The 18884-nt window shown below is 37.1% G+C and overlaps 1 protein-coding gene and 1 pseudogene across 1 annotated transcript in view; one reads left to right on the forward strand and one right to left on the reverse strand.

Annotated features, from left to right (window-relative positions):
• Positions 1-18884, reverse strand: part of STPG2 (sperm tail PG-rich repeat containing 2) — a 560246-nt gene that overhangs the window by 454628 nt on the left and 86734 nt on the right. The gene's annotated exons all lie outside the window — the stretch shown is intronic.
• On the forward strand, positions 16773-17415 carry LOC121493297 (annotated as a pseudogene).

The following is an 18884-nucleotide window of genomic DNA, read 5'->3' on the forward strand; positions in this document are numbered from 1 at the left end:
CCTGTTCCATTGATCTGTGTGTCTGTTTTTGTGCCAGTACCACACTGTCTTGATGACCACAGCTTTGTAGTACAACCTGAAATCTGGCATTGTGATGCCCCCAGATATGGTTTTCTTTTTTAAAATTCCCCTGGCTATTCGGGGTCTTTCTGATTCCACACAAATCTTAAAATAATTTGTTCTAACTCTCTGAAGAAAATCCATGGTATTTTGATAGGGATTGCATTAAACGTGTAAATTGCCCTGGGTAACATTGACATTTTCACAATATTAATTCTGCCAATCCATAAGCATGGAATATTTTTCCATCTCTTTCTGTCTTCCTCAATTTCTTTCAGAAGTGTTCTATAGTTTTTAGGGTATAGATCCTTTACCTCTTTAGTTAGGTTTATTCCTGGGTATCTTATGCTTTTGGGTGCAATTGTAAATGGGATTGACTCCTTAGTTTCACTTTCTTCAGTCTCATTGTTAGTGTATAGAAATGCCACTGACTTCTGGGCATTGATTTTGTATCCTGCCACGCTGCCAAATTGCTGTATGAGTTCTAGCAATCGTGGGGTGGAGGCTTTTGGCTTTTCTATGTAGAGTATCATGTCATTGGCGAAGAGGGAGAGTTTGACTTCTTCTTTGCCAATTTGAATGCCTTTAATGTCTGTTTGTTGTCTGATTGCTGAGGCGAGGACTTCCAGTACTATGTTGAATAGCAGTGGTGAGAGTGGACATCCCTGTCTTGTTCCTGATCTTAGGGGAAAGGCTCCCAGTGCTTCCCCATTGAGAATGATATTTGCTGTGGGCTTTTCGTAGATGGCTTTTAAGATGTTGAGGAAAGTTCCCTCTATCCCAACACTCTGAAGGGTTTTGATCAGGAATGGATGCTGTATTTTGTCAAATGCTTTCTCTGCATCTAATGAGAGGATCATATGGTTCTTGGTTTTTCTCTTGCTGATATGATGAATCACATTGATGGTTTTACGAGTGTTGAACCAGCCTTGTGTCCCGGGGATAAATCCTACTTGGTCATGGTGAATAATCTTCTTAATGTACTGTTGGATCCTATTGGCTAGTATCTTGTTAAGAATTTTTGCATCCATGTTCATCAGGGATATTGGTCTATAATTCTCCTTTTTTGGTGGGGTCTTTGTCTGGTTTTGGAATTAAGGTGATGCTGGCCTCATAGAACAAATTTGGAAGTACTCCATCTCTTTCTATCTTTCCAAACAACTATCGTAGAATAGGTATGATTTCTTCTTTAAACGTTTGATACAATTCTCCAGGGAAGCCATCTGGCCCTGTACTATTGTGTCTTGGGGGGTTTTTGATGACTGATTCAATTTCCTCCCTGGTTATTGGCCTGTTCAGGTTTTCTATTTCTTCCTGTTCCAGTTTTGGTAGTTTGTGGCTTTCCAGGAATGCATCCATTTTCTAGATTGCCTAATTTATTGGCATATAGCTGTTCATAATATGTTTTTAAAATCGTTTGTATTTCCTTGGTGTTGCTAGTGATCTCTCCTTTATCATTCATGATTTTATTAATTTGAGTCTTCTCTCTCTTCTTTTTAATAAGGCTGGCTAATGGTTTATCTATCTTATTAATTCTTTCAAAGAACCAACTACTGGTTCTGTTGATCTGTTCCACAGTTCTTCTGGTCTCGATTTCATTGAGTTCTGCTCAAATCTTAATTAACTCTCTTCTTCTGCTGGGTGTAGGATCTATCTGCTGTTTTTTCTCTAGCTCCTTTAGGTGTAAGGTTCGCTTTTGTATTTGAGTTCTTTCCAGTTTTTGGATGGCTTCTTGTATTGCAATGTATTTCCCCCTCAGGACTGCTTTTGCTGCACCCCAAAGATTTTGAATGGTTGTATCTTCATTCTCATTAGTTTCCATGAATCTGTTTAATTCTTCCTTAATTTCCTGGTTGACTTTCATCTTTTATCAAGATGGTCCTTAACCTCCACGTGTTTGAAGTCCTTCCAAACTTCTTGTTGTGATTAAGTTCTAATTTCAAGGCATTATGGTCTGAGAATATGCAGGGGACAATCCTAATCTTTTGGTATCAGTTCAGACCGGATTTGTGACCCAGTATGTGGTCTATTCTGGAGAAAGTTCCATGTGCACTTGAGAAGAATGTGTATTCAGTTGCATTTGGATGTAAAGTTCTGTAGATATCTGTGAAATCCATCTGGTCCAGTGTATCATTTAAAGCTTCTCATTTCTTTGGAGATGTTGTGTTTAGAAGACATATTGAGTGTAGAAAGTGCTAAATTGAAGTCACCAAGTATAAGTGTATTATTATCTAAGTACGTCTTCACTTTGGTTATTAATTGATTGATATATTTGGCAGCTTCCACATTCGGGGCATTTATATTGAAGATTGTTAAGTCCTATTGTTGGATAGATCCTTTAAGTATGATACAGTGTCCCTCTTCATCTCTCACTACAGTCTTTGGGGTAAATTTTAATTTATCTGATATAAGGATGGCTACCCCTGCTTTCTTTTGAGGACCATTCGCATGGTAAATGGTTCTCCAACCTTTTATTTTCAGGCTGTAGGTGTCCTTCTATCTAAAATGAGTCTCTTGGAGACAGCAAATAAATGGGTCCTGCTTTTTTATCCATTCTGACACCCTGCACCTTTTGATGGGGTCATTAAGCCCGTTCACGTTCAGAGTTACTATTGAAAGATATGAGTTTAGGGTCATCATGATATCTATTCAGTCCCTGTTTTTGTGGATTGTTCCACTGAACTTCTTCTTAAAGGGGAATTTTAAGAGTCCCCCTTAAAATTTCTTGCAGAGCTGGTATGAGGTAACATATTCTTTCAGTTCCTGCCTGTCTTGGAAGCTCTTTATCTCTCCTTCCATTTTGAATGAGAGCCTTGCTGGATAAAGTATTCTTAGTTGCATGTTTTTCTCATTTAGGACCCTGAATATATCCTGCCAGCCCTTTCTGGCCTGCCAGGTCTCTGTGGAGAGGTCTGCTGTTACCCTAATACTTCTCCCCATAAAAGTCAGGGATTTCTTGTCTCTTGCTGCTTTAAGGATCTTCTCTTTATCTTTGGAATTTGCAAGCTTAACTATTAAATGTTGAAGTGTTGAATGGTTTTTATTGATTTTAGGGGGGATCTCTTTATTTCCTGGATATGAATGCCTGTTTCCCTTCCTAGATTAGGAAAGTTTTCAGCTAGGATTTGTTCAAATACATATTCTGGCCCCCTGTCCCTTTCGGTGCCCTTGGGAACCCCAATTAAACATAGGTTTTTCTTCCTCAGGCTGTCATTTATTTCCCTTAATCTATCCTCATGGTCTTTTAATTGTTTGTCTCTTTTTTCCTCAGATTCCCTCTTTGCCATCAACCTGTCTTCTATGTCACTCACTCGTTCTTCAACCTCGTTAACCCTCGTCGTTAGGACTTCTAGTTTGAATTGTATCTCATTCAATTGATTTTTAATTTCTGCCTGATTCGATCCAAATTCTGCAGTCATGAAGTCTCTTGAGTCCTTTATGCTTTTTTCTAGAGCCACCAGTAGCTTTATAATAGTACTTCTGAATTGGCTTTCTGACAAAGAATTGTAATCCAGATTTTGTAACTCTGTGAGAGAGAGGACTGTTTCTGATTCTTTCTTTTGAGGTGAGGTTTTCCTTCTAGTCATTTTGCTCAGTGTAGAGTGGCCAAAAACAAGTTGTATTGGGAAAAGGAGAAAAAGAGAGGAGAGAAAGAAGGAAAGAAAAGAGAAAAAGAAAAAAAGGAAGAAAAAAAGAGAAGAAAAAGAGAAAGAAAAAGAAAGAAAGGGGAAAAAAGGGGTGGGAGAAGCAAACAGAAATCAAAAAGCAGGGATCCCTGGGTGGCGCAGCGGTTTGGCGCCTGCCTTTGGCCCAGGGCGCGATCCTGGAGACCCGGGATCGAATCCCACATCAGGCTCCCGGTGCATGGAGCCTGCTTCTCCCTCTGCCTGTGTCTCTGCCTCTCTCTCTCTCTCTGTGACTATCATAAATAAATAAAAATTTAAAAAAAAAAAAAAAAAAGAAATCAAAAAGCAAACAAACAAAAAAAATACCACCCTGGGGAGTATCCTCTGATTCTGTATACTGTAAGCCCCTTGACTTCCCCTGGAACTTTCCAGTGCTGCTTGGTCAATAATTTGTTTTTCCCCTGTCCCTCTAGCTGGTCTTCTGGGGAAGGGGCCTGTTGTGCTGATTTTCAGGTGTCAGCACTTGGGGGAGCTGCTCTTCCCCCTGCCTGGTGTAGGGCTCAGTGAGTAATGTTTATCCTGGTTATCCGGTGAGGCCACTGTGAAGCTCAGTGGGGGTTGTTTACCCTGTGAGGCCCCAGGAGGAACAACCACAGTGGCAGCGGCCAGCTCTGGAGCTCTGGAGCCCTGGAGTCAGCCCCCGCAGTAACTCCGGAGCTCTCCGTCTGCAGAGGCCTGGATGCTCCAGGGGCGGGGCCGCTGATCTGCTCAGCTTGGGGCAAGAGTGTCCTTGCTGTCCTGTGCCCTCCTGGCCTCTGCCTATGGGGGCGGGAGGGTTGCATCCTGGGCTGTGTCCCCGGCGCCCTGTGCTCCCGGGCCTGTGCTGTTGGATTCGAGCTCCGGGCCGCACAGCCCCCTCTCCCGTGGAGCCCACGCCCAGGCTCCTCCGTGTCGCTCCCAGGTCCAGCGGTACACGTGCTGCAGCCCTTTAGGGAGCTCAGCTGCAGGGTGTGGCGCACTCTTTCCAGCGCAGTTCCTATGTTACAGTCCCAGGGAGCCTGAGGGCATCCCCGCCCTCCTGGGGTCCTGCTCCAACTCCCTGTGAGCCCCTTTCTGCCCGGGAAGATTGGTGCAGCTCCTGCTTCTCCGGACGGGGCTCTCCTGTCCTGGAGACACTCGAGCCGGCCTTAGCCCGGCTCCTTGCGGGGCCCCTCCCCCTTGGATGCCTTTTGTTTCTTTATTTCTTTTTTTCCCTGTCTTCCTACCTTGATAGAAGCAAGAACTCTTCTCACTGTAGCATTCCAGCTGTTCTCTCTTTAAATCTCAGGCCGAATTCGTAGATTTTCAGGATGATTTGAAGGTTATCTAGGTAATTTGGTGGGGACAGGTGACTTGGGGACTCAACTCTTCTGCCATCTTGCCCCTCCTCCGACTTTTGACTTTTATTAGATACCTGTGGCATTATATACTCTCTCTTCTCATTTCCTTCTACACATCAGTTTAGACAACCAATAATTTTATCTTTGTCCTTCATATGAATTGTATGGATTGTCTTAAGATATAATTATAGAAGTATTGATTGGTTTCTTTTGGCAATATTTTGTGATAAATACATTGTTCATTCCCATGAAAGTAAAGATATATAAATCTTAGGTATATATCTTATTTTACAAAGTGAGCAAGGATAGTGATATATCTGATTTTTCATATTCTTCAATCCGAAAATTCATTTGTTGAATGATATGTTTTCAATATATAAACTACTCTATCAGTCCTAAATTTCATAGTTCTATTTTGAACTTGGATCATGACTTTGCACATTCATTTTTGTGATTTACAATTTCACTCATTATTTAGATTGTTAATTTCAAATAAAATGTGTTACCCACTTAGTTTATCCTGAACCCTTTAACTTGTACTAAATACCTTCTCTGATTTCTTTGAAATATGTTCCTTATAAATAAATGTATTCCTTATTAAAATACTAAAGATCATAGTTCCAGAACATATGTTTTTTAAGCTGAAAATAGCTTAGGTTATGCTATTTTAATCTCTCACCATTCCTTCATGATCATTATGTTTTCATAAATTTCATGTGAAACACCCAATATTTAGCAGGAAATCAAATCAAAATGCCCATTCGATAGGGTATAAAAAGCATAGGCAGGGGCACTGGTAGTTCAGTTAGGCAGCTCACTCTTGATTTTAGCTCAGGTCATGATCTCAGGGTCATGAGATCCAACCCCATGTCTGACTGTGCACTTAGCACAGAGTCTGCTTGAAATTCTCTCTCCTCTCCCTCTGCCCCTTTCCCTACACACTCATGTGCTCTGTCTCCCAATCCCTCTCTAAAAAAATTAATAAATAATATTTACTTAAAAAGCACAGGTATTACTCATAAAATATTTAATTCTGTACTTCACATTTGTATACAATTTACTCTAAAGGACCAAAATACAAATGAGAAAAGTCGTTCTTCAAAAGGAACACCATGAATAACTATGAATATGAAAAAAATAACCTTTGCATTACTTCATTTTGGATAATTACAAACAAAATTAATCACCATAAGGGTTTATTTTATTAAAGATCAATAAATATGATCTCTTTAGATGCTTAGAGCTCAAAATTCTTTGGTATATCATCTATTTTCTCTGTTAAAAGTCTTAGCACAATAATTTTACTAAAACTTTTCACTAATCTTAATGAATCTTACATTACTATAAGATGAAATTCTTAAAACTAAGATCCATTTTGGAGCCTATCCAGATGCTATTATTGAAAATATTACCAAAACCATTAACTCTGGAAATAATTAAAAAAATGACACTTTCGTGCATACTACTAGGTGATTCTATTGCAATTTTCCTTTGGTGGCATTTTCACAATGCTTCAATGTTATAAATTTAGTCATAAGGAATTAATGACAGTAACTGACACACAGTAAGTATTTAACAAATATATTCTATAATAACTACACACAAAATTTCTTACAGTAAAAAAATATCCTGCCATCTAGGGCTAGGACAAAGCTAAATAGAGAGTTGTTCCTGGGAGCTATATCAGGGTGGAGGAAGCTGGGACTGGTCTGGGTCACAAAGGGCCTGGATCATGGAAACCTGCAACAGCCAATGGGAGAAATCTAGAGCCAAGATCATAATCTGAAAGTAGTCACCAGTTCAGAGTTCATTACATGCACAAGTTAGGTTAATTAGTATAAGACTAAGTCTATGAAGGACAAGAAAGTGCTGAGAAGGACATGTGAGAGCTGAAGGCCTGCTTTTATGTGATAACGGTAATGCAGCAAAGGGTCATCTGCTATGGCTTTGCCTTTAGAATATCCAATACAATCCAAGCATGTTCCTCTGGGTTATAAATTTACATGAATGCCATTATAACCATACTCCTATCACCAGATTATTCAGTAAAATTAGTCTCTATAGCATAAAGAATCCAGGGCATCTTGCAGTATTGTCTCAACTCCCTATCCTTGATCATTCTTTAAAACTTTTAACAAATGTTTCCTGAGTATCTATTATATGCCAGGCACCTTCCTAAGTGCTGCAGATAAACATAATAAAATGTCTTCCTTCGTGGAGTTTAAAATTTAACCAAATAAATCAATAAATAAAATTTAACTATATAAATATATAATGCAAAATATCATATACAATGCTGCAAAATGAAAACTGCTACATGGGAATGAGTGATTAGATTGAGTAGTTGAGAGAAGGCCTCATTGAAGAGGTGACATTGAAGCAAAATGTGAATGAAATGAGGGGAAAAGCCTTCAAAAGCAAAAGCATTCTAGGCAAAAGAAATAATAAATGCAAAATAGTTGAAAACAGGAAATAGTTTTGGCATGTTCTAAGAGACTGAAAAAGAATAGTGGAATATATAAGAGTAAGTAAGGAAAAAAGTGGCAGAAAATAAAATTGAAGCAGTAGGCTGGGTCTCTATCATTAAAGACCTTATACATTATGATTAAATGTACTAATTTTATTCTTAAAGTGGTGGAAATCAATGGAAGGTTTTGAACAAGGGAAGTACCTAATCTGATTTTATTTTTAGAAAGACATTTCTGAATGATATGTATAGAATAGATTATAGGTAGATTATGAAGAGAGATTAAAAGTCTTAAGTTTTTTAGAAAAAGAAATTGGTATTATTTAGTGACTGGCTAGCTGAATGGGAAAGACAAGTGGGGAAAATCAAAAGTCCTGTTTTACACATGAGTGATTTGAGATGCCTATCAACTATCCAAGTAGAGATGTTGAATATGCAGTTAAATAAAAACATCTACAGTATAAGTGAGGGGCTTGACATAGCAATTTGCAAATAATCAGCATATTAAAAAAGCCATGAAACCAAATGAGATCCTTGCTAAGAAATGTAAAAATATAGAAGAAAGGCACAATCTAAGCAAGCTAAGCATAGAAGGGAACAGTAGCTAGGGATGGATAAAAGAGTTGAAAGAAATGGTGATATGATACACAGTCATTACTGTGATTCAGAATGAGCCAGGAAAATCCTCTTTAAAGTATATTTTTAAGTCACAAGGATGTAAAGTACAACATAGGAAATAAAGTTAATAATACTATAATGACTTTGAATGGTGACAAATAGTAACTAGACATTGTAGTGATCATTTTGAAATGTCAAGTCACTGTGTTGTACCTGAAACTAATTAATATTTTATGTCAACTATATTTCAATAAAAATTGTTTTAAATAAGTGAAATTTATCCTAATTCTATACCAAAAAGAAGTACTTACTTTATGACTGGTAGTGTAACAGGTTCTGGAATATAAGAATAAGTGAACTATACCATAGGAATGTTGGTGGGTGCAAATATGGCAGAAGCCAATCTCTATTGCCCTGGTAACATGGTGAGGGTAGATCAACTCTGTTGCAGGCCACATTCCTTAGGTTAAAAAAGACACCTTATTGCACCTTATGTATATTGTATCAGGAATGAGAGAACTATAAATACCTAATGGTCATACCATTGCTTCAGGCTTCCCCAGAATATGATGACTCTTGTAACTGGTATATTTTTTGGGAAGACTCTAAAAGCCATGGCTATGAAGTTGTCACAAGAGCTATTAGCTTCAATGGGGAGACATGAGGCTTTTAAGCCAGGGAGGATCCTACACCCACACGATGTGAATCTTCTCTTGCACCTGAGCTAGACTGTTAGGAGACTGCCACAACTTCTTCAAAAGAGAAATGACTGATGCTGCTCTGCTGCTAAGCTAAGGTTTCTGTCTTATATTCCTCTGAGTAGACTCATTTAAAGCATGACAGTACGGGCTAGACTTTCAGACCTTTCACCCAAGTGTTTAAGGAACTATGAGAGAAAAAGGATTGGGAGGTAGAAGAGATTTTAAAAAAGGGAAAAAAATGGAGGAGGAGATACTAATGAGATATCGATGCAGACGTCTGGATAGGGAATCTTATTTACCTTTAGTCTTACAGCAAAGTTCTAAAACATATAATAGATGTCTTCTTCTTGTGGGAGCAAATAAATTTCAGAGTGAATCCAGGTTTGTGCTAAGAGAAAAAATTGCTCACTCCCATAGCAGTCTATGAAATGGACTAGTCAGAAACCCAGCCACCGTTGGGCAGGAAATAATGAGGGGTACTAACCAAATTAACTCTGGCTAGGCAAACTGTGGAAGGAGCCTCGGTGTCCATCGAAAGATGAATGGATAAAGAAGATGTGGTTTATGTATACAATGGAATATTACTTAGCCATTAGAAATGACAAATACCCACCATTTGCTTCGATGTGGATGGAACTGGAGGGTATTATGCTGAGTGAAATAAGGCAATTGGAGAAGGACAAACATTATATGGTCTCATTCATTTGGGGAATATAAATAATAGTGAAAGGGAATAGAGGGGAAGGGAGAAGAAATGGGTAGGAAATATCAGAGAGGGAGACAGAGCATGGAAGACTCCTAACTCTGGGAAATGAACTAGGGGTGGTGGAAGGGAAGGTGGGCGGGGGGTGGGGGTGACTTGGTGGCAGGCACGAGGGGGGCACTTGACAGGATGAGCACTGGGTGTTATTCTGTATGTTGGCAAATTGAACACCAATAAAAAATAAATTTATTATTACAAAAAAAAAAAAAAAAACTCTGGCTAGGGAGTTAAGGTGGGCATACAAACCTGCCAAACCCATATTTCTGATCACTCTGTTGAACAGGTGGAGTCACACTCAAGAAATGTCTGTGTGTGTGTTAGCCAGCAAAAACAAACAGGACTATAGGGGGTCAATACTTGACCAGCATCTGCTATCCTGTTATGATTACCAATAAAAATAAACTCCATAAAAACAACTTCTACAATAACAGTATTTTAAAAGTCCGAGACCAGGGGCACCTGGGTGGCTCAGTCAGTTAAGCATCTGCCTTTGGCTCAGGTCATGATCCTAGGGTCCTGGGATCAAGCCCCAAGTCCAGCTCCCTGCTCAGCAGGGTGTCTGCTTCTTCCTCTCCTCTGCCCCTCCCTCAATTTTGTATGGCATTCTCTCTGTCAAATACATAAATACAATCTTAGAACAAATTTTTTAATAAAAAATAAAAAAATAAAAGCCCAAGGCCAGAGACTAAAATCTGGACTATGATTTCAGACTGCACAGATCCCCAGATTTACCAATGGTATTTTTTGAACCATACCATTCAAAATGAAAAAGACATATTTGATAAAACAGATATTTTAAAAAATCATTGCACTGTTTGGTTTACTAAACACTGTCATATTTTTTCCTTATAAATTTACCTGTGATTTACAGTATTAAAAGATATGGTGGACCCTATAAAACTAATTGGCCAAAATTCTATTCCAATCAACTAGGGTAGAAAGTAAACAGTAATGCCCTATTCATTGAATAATGCAAATACTGTGGTCATAAAATGTGCTGATTGTCTTTTTCTATATGTGAATGCAGTTAACCAAAGGAAAGGACAGGGAGTAGACGTGGGTAAAGGAATAGTAAAAGTATTTTGCCTTTGCTAGCAGTGTTCCCCTGACAACCTGAAAAGAGAATATGTCTACTGGGTTGCTAGGCAACATTACTTAAAGTAAAATGCCCCCTGATTGGTAAGATATATCTGTACCTCAAGAACTATAAATACCTGATGAGCCACCATAGCTTTGTTTATCATTTGTAGCTGGCATGTCCCTTGTGAGGATCCTGGAAGTATGGCTATGAAGTAGCTACCACAGATACTGGTTCCTGTGGGGTATGAGACTTTTACTCCTGGGAAAATATAATGCTTTCCTGTCACGTATCAAATCTCCTTGCATATGAGCTATAATTCTATTTAATTACTAAAAGGACTCTTAAAAAAATCCTGACACTTTTGGTAGGGAAGCTATGGTTCCTATCTTACATTCCTCTAAAAGGATTGTTCTAAATATGGCTTATGATAGTTCTGGGAGTCCGAATGTTTAGTTGAACCAAGAAGTTAAATCAAAGCCCAAGATACTACCCTGAATGGTCCTCAATCTTCAAGAGGTATACAAATGACAGATTTCTACTAGAAGAATCTAAAAGAGAATGCTCCAAAACTAGGATACAACATAAAAGCCTTTGAGCTAATACAGTATGTTTGGAGAGGCTATGGAAGGAAATAATAGGGCAGTAATGACTAAGGCTAGAGTTGCCTGAGAAAGAGAAGTAAGTAAATAATCTTTATTAGGTCAATACTAATGAACAAGAATAAAACCATAACTCTGATGGAAAAGAAATCTAAGAAAATTCTAATTCTGTAACTTCTAAGTCTGTTTTATTGCTAACACATCCTATATATTTCAGGACATGGCAGAGATACAGACGTACTAAATGTCTCAGCTTATCACAAGAAGTATTTCAAGGGGTTCAGATGATCCACTTTGACAGTACCATGGTATAGGTGAATAGACACTGGCTCTGATTTCACCTGCTAAGGACCAAAAGTGGCTATGTTAAACAATCTATGCCACCACCATCAGTCTCACTCGACCTTCACCTCTTTGTTTGCTAAAGAAATATAATAGACTGTGGGGCCACAAAGTTCTCCATAGAGAAAAAAGCCCAAATGGAAATGGCTTCAGAGGACATACAATAAAGATCCTTAACTCACCAGATGTAGATGACTAAAATGTATACAATACTCAAATGATGGAAAAACCAAACTGTTTTATATAATACAGGCTTACTTTCTATCACAATTGCTCCAAGGTATATTCTTCAGAGTCATCTTCAGACTTCAAGTGATACTTTCACAACACATAGCCTAAATCTCATATGGAATATTCCATTTAGTAGGGAACTGTTGATTAAAAATTTCATATACGGGGATCCCTGGGTGGCGCAGCGGTTTGGCGCCTGCCTTTGGCCCAGGGCGCGATCCTGGAGACCCGGGATCGAATCCCACATCAGGCTCCCGGTGCATGGAGCCTGCTTCTCCCTCCGCCTGTGTCTCTGCCTCTCTCTCTCTCTGTGTGACTATCATAAATAAATAAAAAATTAAAAAAAAAATTTCATATACGGAAAACTAGCATTCAGCAATCCTGTATGAAAAATTCTCCCCTAAAAGAAAAGGTTAAATATATATGTTTCTGTTTTGAGTGAATGAAATAAAACTAATGGGCAGAGATGAAAGGGTCTTTTTTCATGTCTTGAGTAACCAGAATTAAGGTACAACCTTGCTCGTTCCATTAAAAACTGAATTAGTCTTTATAAAAGTATCCACAACCATTTAATTTTGATAAACAGAGACTTTATAGGGGAAAAACATTGTATCTGTCTACTAGTACTAACGAAGTTACCAATAACATCACAATAATATACTTCTGAAGTCACATTTAAAAAAAAAAAAGGGAAAACAAAATCATCATCAGGAAGTAGGATTCATATAAGATAGGTAACTATTAAAATCTTAAAGGAGAACACAGGCAGTAACCGCTTTGTCATCAGTCATAGCAACTTCTTTTTTAAAGTATTTATTCATTCATTCATTCATTCATTTATGATAGACAGAGAGAGAGAGAGGCAGAGACACACAGGAGGAGGGAGAAGCAGGCTCCATGTCGGGAGCCCGACATGGAACTCGATCCTGGGACTCCAGGATCGCGCCCTGGGCCAAAGGCAGGCACCAAACCGCTGAGCCACCCAGCGATCCCCAGTCATAGCAACTTCTTACTAGATAGGTCTCCTGAGGCTAGGGATACAAAAGCAAAAATAAACTATTGGGACTTCATCAAAATAAAAAGCTTCTGTACAGCAAAGGAAAAATTCAACAAAACTAAAAGGCAATCTACAGAATGGGAGATGATATTTACAAATAACAAACTGAAAAAGGGGTTAGTATCCTAAATATATTAAGAACTTATGAAACTCAACACCCAAAAAACAACCCAATTAAAAAATGGACAGAAGACATGAATAGGCACTTTTCCAAAGAGATACAAGTGGCCAATAGACACATGAAAAGATGCTCAACATCACTCATCATCAGGGAAATACAAATCAAAATTACAATGAAATCATCATCTCACAACTGTCAGAATGGCTAAAATCAACAACACAGAAAACAGGTATTGGTGAGGATGGGGAGAAAGAGAAATTATCTTAAACTGTTGGTGGGAATGCAAACTGGTACAGCCACTGTGAAAAACAGTATAGAGATTCCTCAAAAAGTTAAAAATAGAACCACTCTCTATGATTTAGCAATTGCACTACTAGGTAAAAATACAAAGAAACTAATTTAAAGGGATACATGCACCCAGATGTTTATAGCATCATTATATACAGTAGCCAAATTATGGAAACAGTACAAATATTCATTAACTGTTGAATGGATAAAGAAGACATGGTGTGTGTATGTGTGTTTGCCATAAAAAGAATAAAAAGAATGAAATCTTGCTATTTGCAAGATCTGGATGGAGCTAGAGTGTATTATACTAAGTGAAATATATCAGTCAAAGACAAATACCATATGATTTTACTCTTATATGCAATTTAAGAAACGAAACAAATGATCATGAGGGGAAAAAAGGGAGAGGCGAACCAAGAAACGGACTCTTAACTATCCAAGAACTCATGAGTGAAGGTGGGTGGAAGGATGTGTAAAAGGTGATGAGGATTAAGGAGTGCACTTGTGATGAGCACCAGGTGTATCGAAGTGTTGAATCATTATATTGTACACGTACAATTAATATTACACTGTATGTTAACTAACTGTTAAATCAAATTTAAATCAAATCTTTTTTAAAAGTGGGATTCAGAGAAAATATATAATTAGAATCTATAAAGATTTCCACATGCTGCAATACAAAGATGCAGCTCAAGCCTGAAACAAGTAAGAGAATAACTTCAATACTTCTCTATTATACCTCCCTTGGAAAAAAATCATGAGCCAAAAGTATGGGTCACAATCCTACAAATCTGCTACTTTTTGAGGATCCTAGAGCAATACTCCATCTCATCTGTCTCCACTCAATTACACATATCATTCCCTGTGCACTGAGAAGACAAATCAAAAAATGTAAGTTATAGGCATAGAGAATGTTATATACTGAGATGTAAAGGTCCCTCAAGTAAAGATGTTTTAAAAGCTCTCTCAAATATAGATGCTAGAAATTGCCATTTGACAAGTACTCCATACATTTAGTTTGTCAGTAAAACTCTAAATCTTCTTCACTCATGGGTAGAAAAAAAGATGCTATTTTACAACTTAAATTTGATAATCAGAGAAATGATTCCAAAATTTATTTAAAGCCTGTAAGAAATTATTAATAGAATTAAAAATAACAAATATATATATTTGTCTGAAAAAAAAAAGCTCATTCTTTCTCTTCATGTATAGGATACACCTAATTGAATCTTTCAAACTTTCCACCAACTTAACTGATTATAAGCCAAATACCAAAAGGAGATATGTTTTAATATGGGGGGGATGAAATCCTGCTATTACAGAGAGATAGTTCTATCTTCTCCTGCAAATATAATCTCAAATCTCTGTAATGGGTAGCACTCCCTACAATTGATTCAGCCACAGAGAGAAAGGTGTCTGCTTCAATACCACCCTGAATACTTTTGTCTTGAGTTTTACTTTGTAGGAAATGAATCTGGAAACTCACATTGTATTTTCTACTTCCATTTGCCTGACATATCCTTCTTCATCCTTTCACTTTTAATCATTATATATATTTAGTTAGTTAGTTATTTGTGTGCTTCTTACGAATAGAATTTTATTTTTTCATTATAATCCAAAGTCTTTTTGCCTTTCATATGGGGGTTTAAACCATATAAACGTATTTCCATAATAGAATAAATTGATTGTTATCTATTTCCCATTTGAAATCAATTCAAACTTGCACCATAGCCAAAAAAAAAAGGCTTTTTCCTCACTTTGAATGTGGCTGAAGTTTCCATCCAATGATAGGCTTCAAATTTTTATTCTCTGCAGAAATTATAAAAATTAAATTCCCTATATATTGGAATCATCCGGTCAGGATCTAACCAGCACCTATTAAATATGACTCCGGTTATATTCCAAATCAGACAAAACATCAAAAAGAGCCAGAGGATCATTATGGCTTCGGTAGGGAAACCATCCAAAATCACTTGCTTTAATCCTCAAGTGTAAAACTGTTACAAATTAATATTTGATCATTAATATTGTACCCTTTCTTGTGACATCCACTGAAATAAAAGTTTAACTCAATTTTTGACATTTGACAGCTGACAGCTTTTAAAACCTCACCCCTAAAAATCAATCAATCAATCAATCCTCACCCCTCCCTCTTCTCTTCTGCCCACATCTGGCAAACTGATAAGAAACCCTCCTTTAGGACCATCAGGAGTTTCAAACGATATCTGCATGTGGGAACCAGTCTCACCCACTAACCACAATAGAAACCCCAAGCCTACTGATCCAAAATTAAGTAGAAAAAATCTGATTAAACAAAAAGAACAATTATAGAAGTTTAATTATAAAAATTAACAATTAAAAATGATCTAGACTAGAAAATTTTGCTACCAAGATCTTTAAAATGTCAAGATTAAATCATCCAATTTATTTTATGAAAGAAATGATTCTTATATCACAACCTGAGGTATCTGTTGTCACAACTACAGAGTAACCTCACAGGTGCAAAACCCCAATAAAACACAGGCATCAACTATATAATATCACTTCTTCCTAAAAATAAAATATTCTGTCCTAGAATAACAATTACAATGCATTATACATAAACCTAAAACCTCTAACCATTTTTTATGTAGTAACTAAAACCCTATAAAATGGTTACAAAAAAAATAAATAAATAAAATAAAATGGTTACATACGTAAAACATGATGTTTAAGATGTAAAATGTTAAAACATAGCTTCCTGATAAACAATTCAAGTAGCTATTAACAAACAGTTGTCTTGCACATTTGAATACTATGATGCCTTTCTCAGCTCAGCAACATTGGAGATGTATATGCCTTCACTGATAATTCAGTACACTTACAAAACATCTACAGATTAAGTTCATATTCTTCCAAGATTGTATTGCTAGTGTGCCTAGAGACTTTTCCTAAACATCTTTTTTTTTTATTTTTGAATGGGTTTAAAGGATATGCATTCTATGACATTACCATATACATAAACAAGAGACAGTCTCTACTGGGAAAAACAACCAGGAAGATACTCTGTGAGATAGTTGTATACTTGCAAAATTGATTCAACTATATATTAAGGGAATTGTCTACTCAAAATTTAAGAGTGGCTTAATGTAAGAATCTCTCAACAGATTTATCATGTCAGTAGGTTTAGGGAGAACCACCACACCTCACTAGATCACATAAACAGCTCTAAACACATTTTCCACACTGAAAAATATTACAAAACCAGGAACAAAGATATTTTTTAAATGGTAAAAAAATATTCATTTTAAACTAGAAGCTAGTGCCATGCAAAAAGAGAAAACTAAAGGCATTCCCACTGAAAGCAGAATAGAGGCACCCTTGCATATCTCTCTCTCTCTCTCTCTCTCTCTCTCTCTCTCTCTCTGACTTGGGTTTGACCTACAGCCATGCAGAAAAGATGGCCACCCCAGTGGTGCCCAGGCTGTCCCAGCAGGTGCAATGTTTTGGTATGTCTTGGTCAGGCAGTTTTCCAAGCTCATAAGACCACCTGTTCAGATATATGGTATCAAAGGTCACTATGCCACTGCTCTTTATTCTGCTGCATCTAAACAGAATAAACTGGAACAAGTAGAAAAGGAATTGAGAGTAGCACAAATCTGGAAGGAACCTAAAATGGCTACTTCCACTATGAACTCCTACGTAAAGTGTTTCATGAAAGTGAAAAGCCTAAATGACGTAACAGCAAAAGCGAAGTTCTCTCCTGTCATATCCAACCTGATCAGTTTGCTTGTTGAGAACTGTCACTTAAACAATACGCCTGGAGTCATTTTTGCCTTTTCCACCATGATGAGTGTCCACCATGGAGAAGTACTGTGCTCAGTGACCACCTTTAGATGGTCCAAAGTCTCCTTTGGATGAAGTCACTTTTACTCAACTAAAAACAATCCTGAAGAGCTTCCTAAGCAAAGGCCAAGTTTTGAAATTGGAAGTCAAGGTTGATCCGTCACATAATGATTATCCGTATTGGAGAGAAATATGCTGATATGTCTGTGAAAACTAAGATTCAGGAGCTGAGCAGGGCCATGCAAGAGGTTTTCTGAAAGTGTTGATTTTCTGTCAGGGAAAATTCCTAAAATTTGGACCAACAATAAAATGCTTCCTGAACAGAAAAAAAAGAAAACAGAATAGGATGCCAGATACCATCCTTATCATTTAATGTCACCCTATAATTTCTTTCCAAAATAGCAAACCAAAAATAAGGATGACAAAGGTGGGAGCCAAGTTACCATCTGATAACAAGTCTATATATATATATAAAATAAAATATGATTATGCACACATATATATACGTGTGTGTTTATACAAACACATAAATATATATATATTCATACCTGCTAAGAGAATTATTTAAAAATCTCTTAGAATTAAGGGGGGGAAAAAAAAAAAGAATTAAGGGGGGAAAATGGCAAGGAATTCAGTTACTGGATCACATTTTATTTTTTTATTTTAAGTAGACTCTATGCCCAGCGTGGAGTCCAATGTGGGGCTTGAACTCACCACCCTGAGACCAAGACCTGAGCTAAGATCAAGAGTCACATACTTAACCAAAGAAGCCACCTAGATGCCCCTGTATCGCTATTTTAAATAAAATCTTTTGTCTATATACCAGTTATAGTCAGTTCTTAAAAAAAAAATAGAACCAAAAACTGTTTTATTTGTACCAAGAAGGTATAACTTATAAACATTATTACACGTGCTTATAAACAATTCCCTCATAACATTACAAAAGAGCTATCATATCCATTCTCTGATTCAACTCTCTTCTCAAAGAAGCCCTAATAATAACAGAAAAAATATTTATTCCACAATATGCCTGCCCTATATTACCTTCATGAACAATCTAAATAGCTCAGAAGCTGATCATAAATGTATATAAGAATTTAATAAATGATAAATAAACATCGCAAACCAACAGATTATTCAAGATGGACTTTTGTTTGAATTATCCAGGAGCACAGATACTCTTTTCTCTCTATACTTGAACAAGAGACTGTGAAGCTATTTAGTGCAATAGCTATCTTGCCATCATTAGTAAAAGTTTTATCTGTGAACAAAACAAGTACAGAGGAAGTTCTCAGAAGTGAAAGAGAGAAACTAGGTCCGGGAGCCTAAAACAGTATCTGAGACAGACTTGCTCTAAAATGTACCAATAAATTCCCTTGCTATTTAAATTAAGACAGATGGAGTTCACTGTCACCTGATATGCCTACCAAAAGAGTATGTACCTATAAGGAGTATGCAAAGTAAACAAATATATATTTGAATAATTCCATCCAACAATATAGATAAGACTGAGACTTCCTCATCACCAATCTTTCATCTTGACGACCCTGAGTTACTTTGCCTAAATAATTGCCCCCGATATCTAGGCTATTTCTGCTACTGAATCACAGCAAGGCAAAGGAATTTAAATACAGATGCACTCAAATAAATAAATACATACATACATACAGATGCACTCAGAAAAAAAAGTTAGTTATGACATTGACTTATACTACCATACAGTTTA

This window comes from Vulpes lagopus, chromosome 6 (genome assembly GCF_018345385.1).
Source record: "Vulpes lagopus strain Blue_001 chromosome 6, ASM1834538v1, whole genome shotgun sequence".
NCBI classification, from domain to species: Eukaryota; Metazoa; Chordata; class Mammalia; order Carnivora; family Canidae; genus Vulpes; species Vulpes lagopus.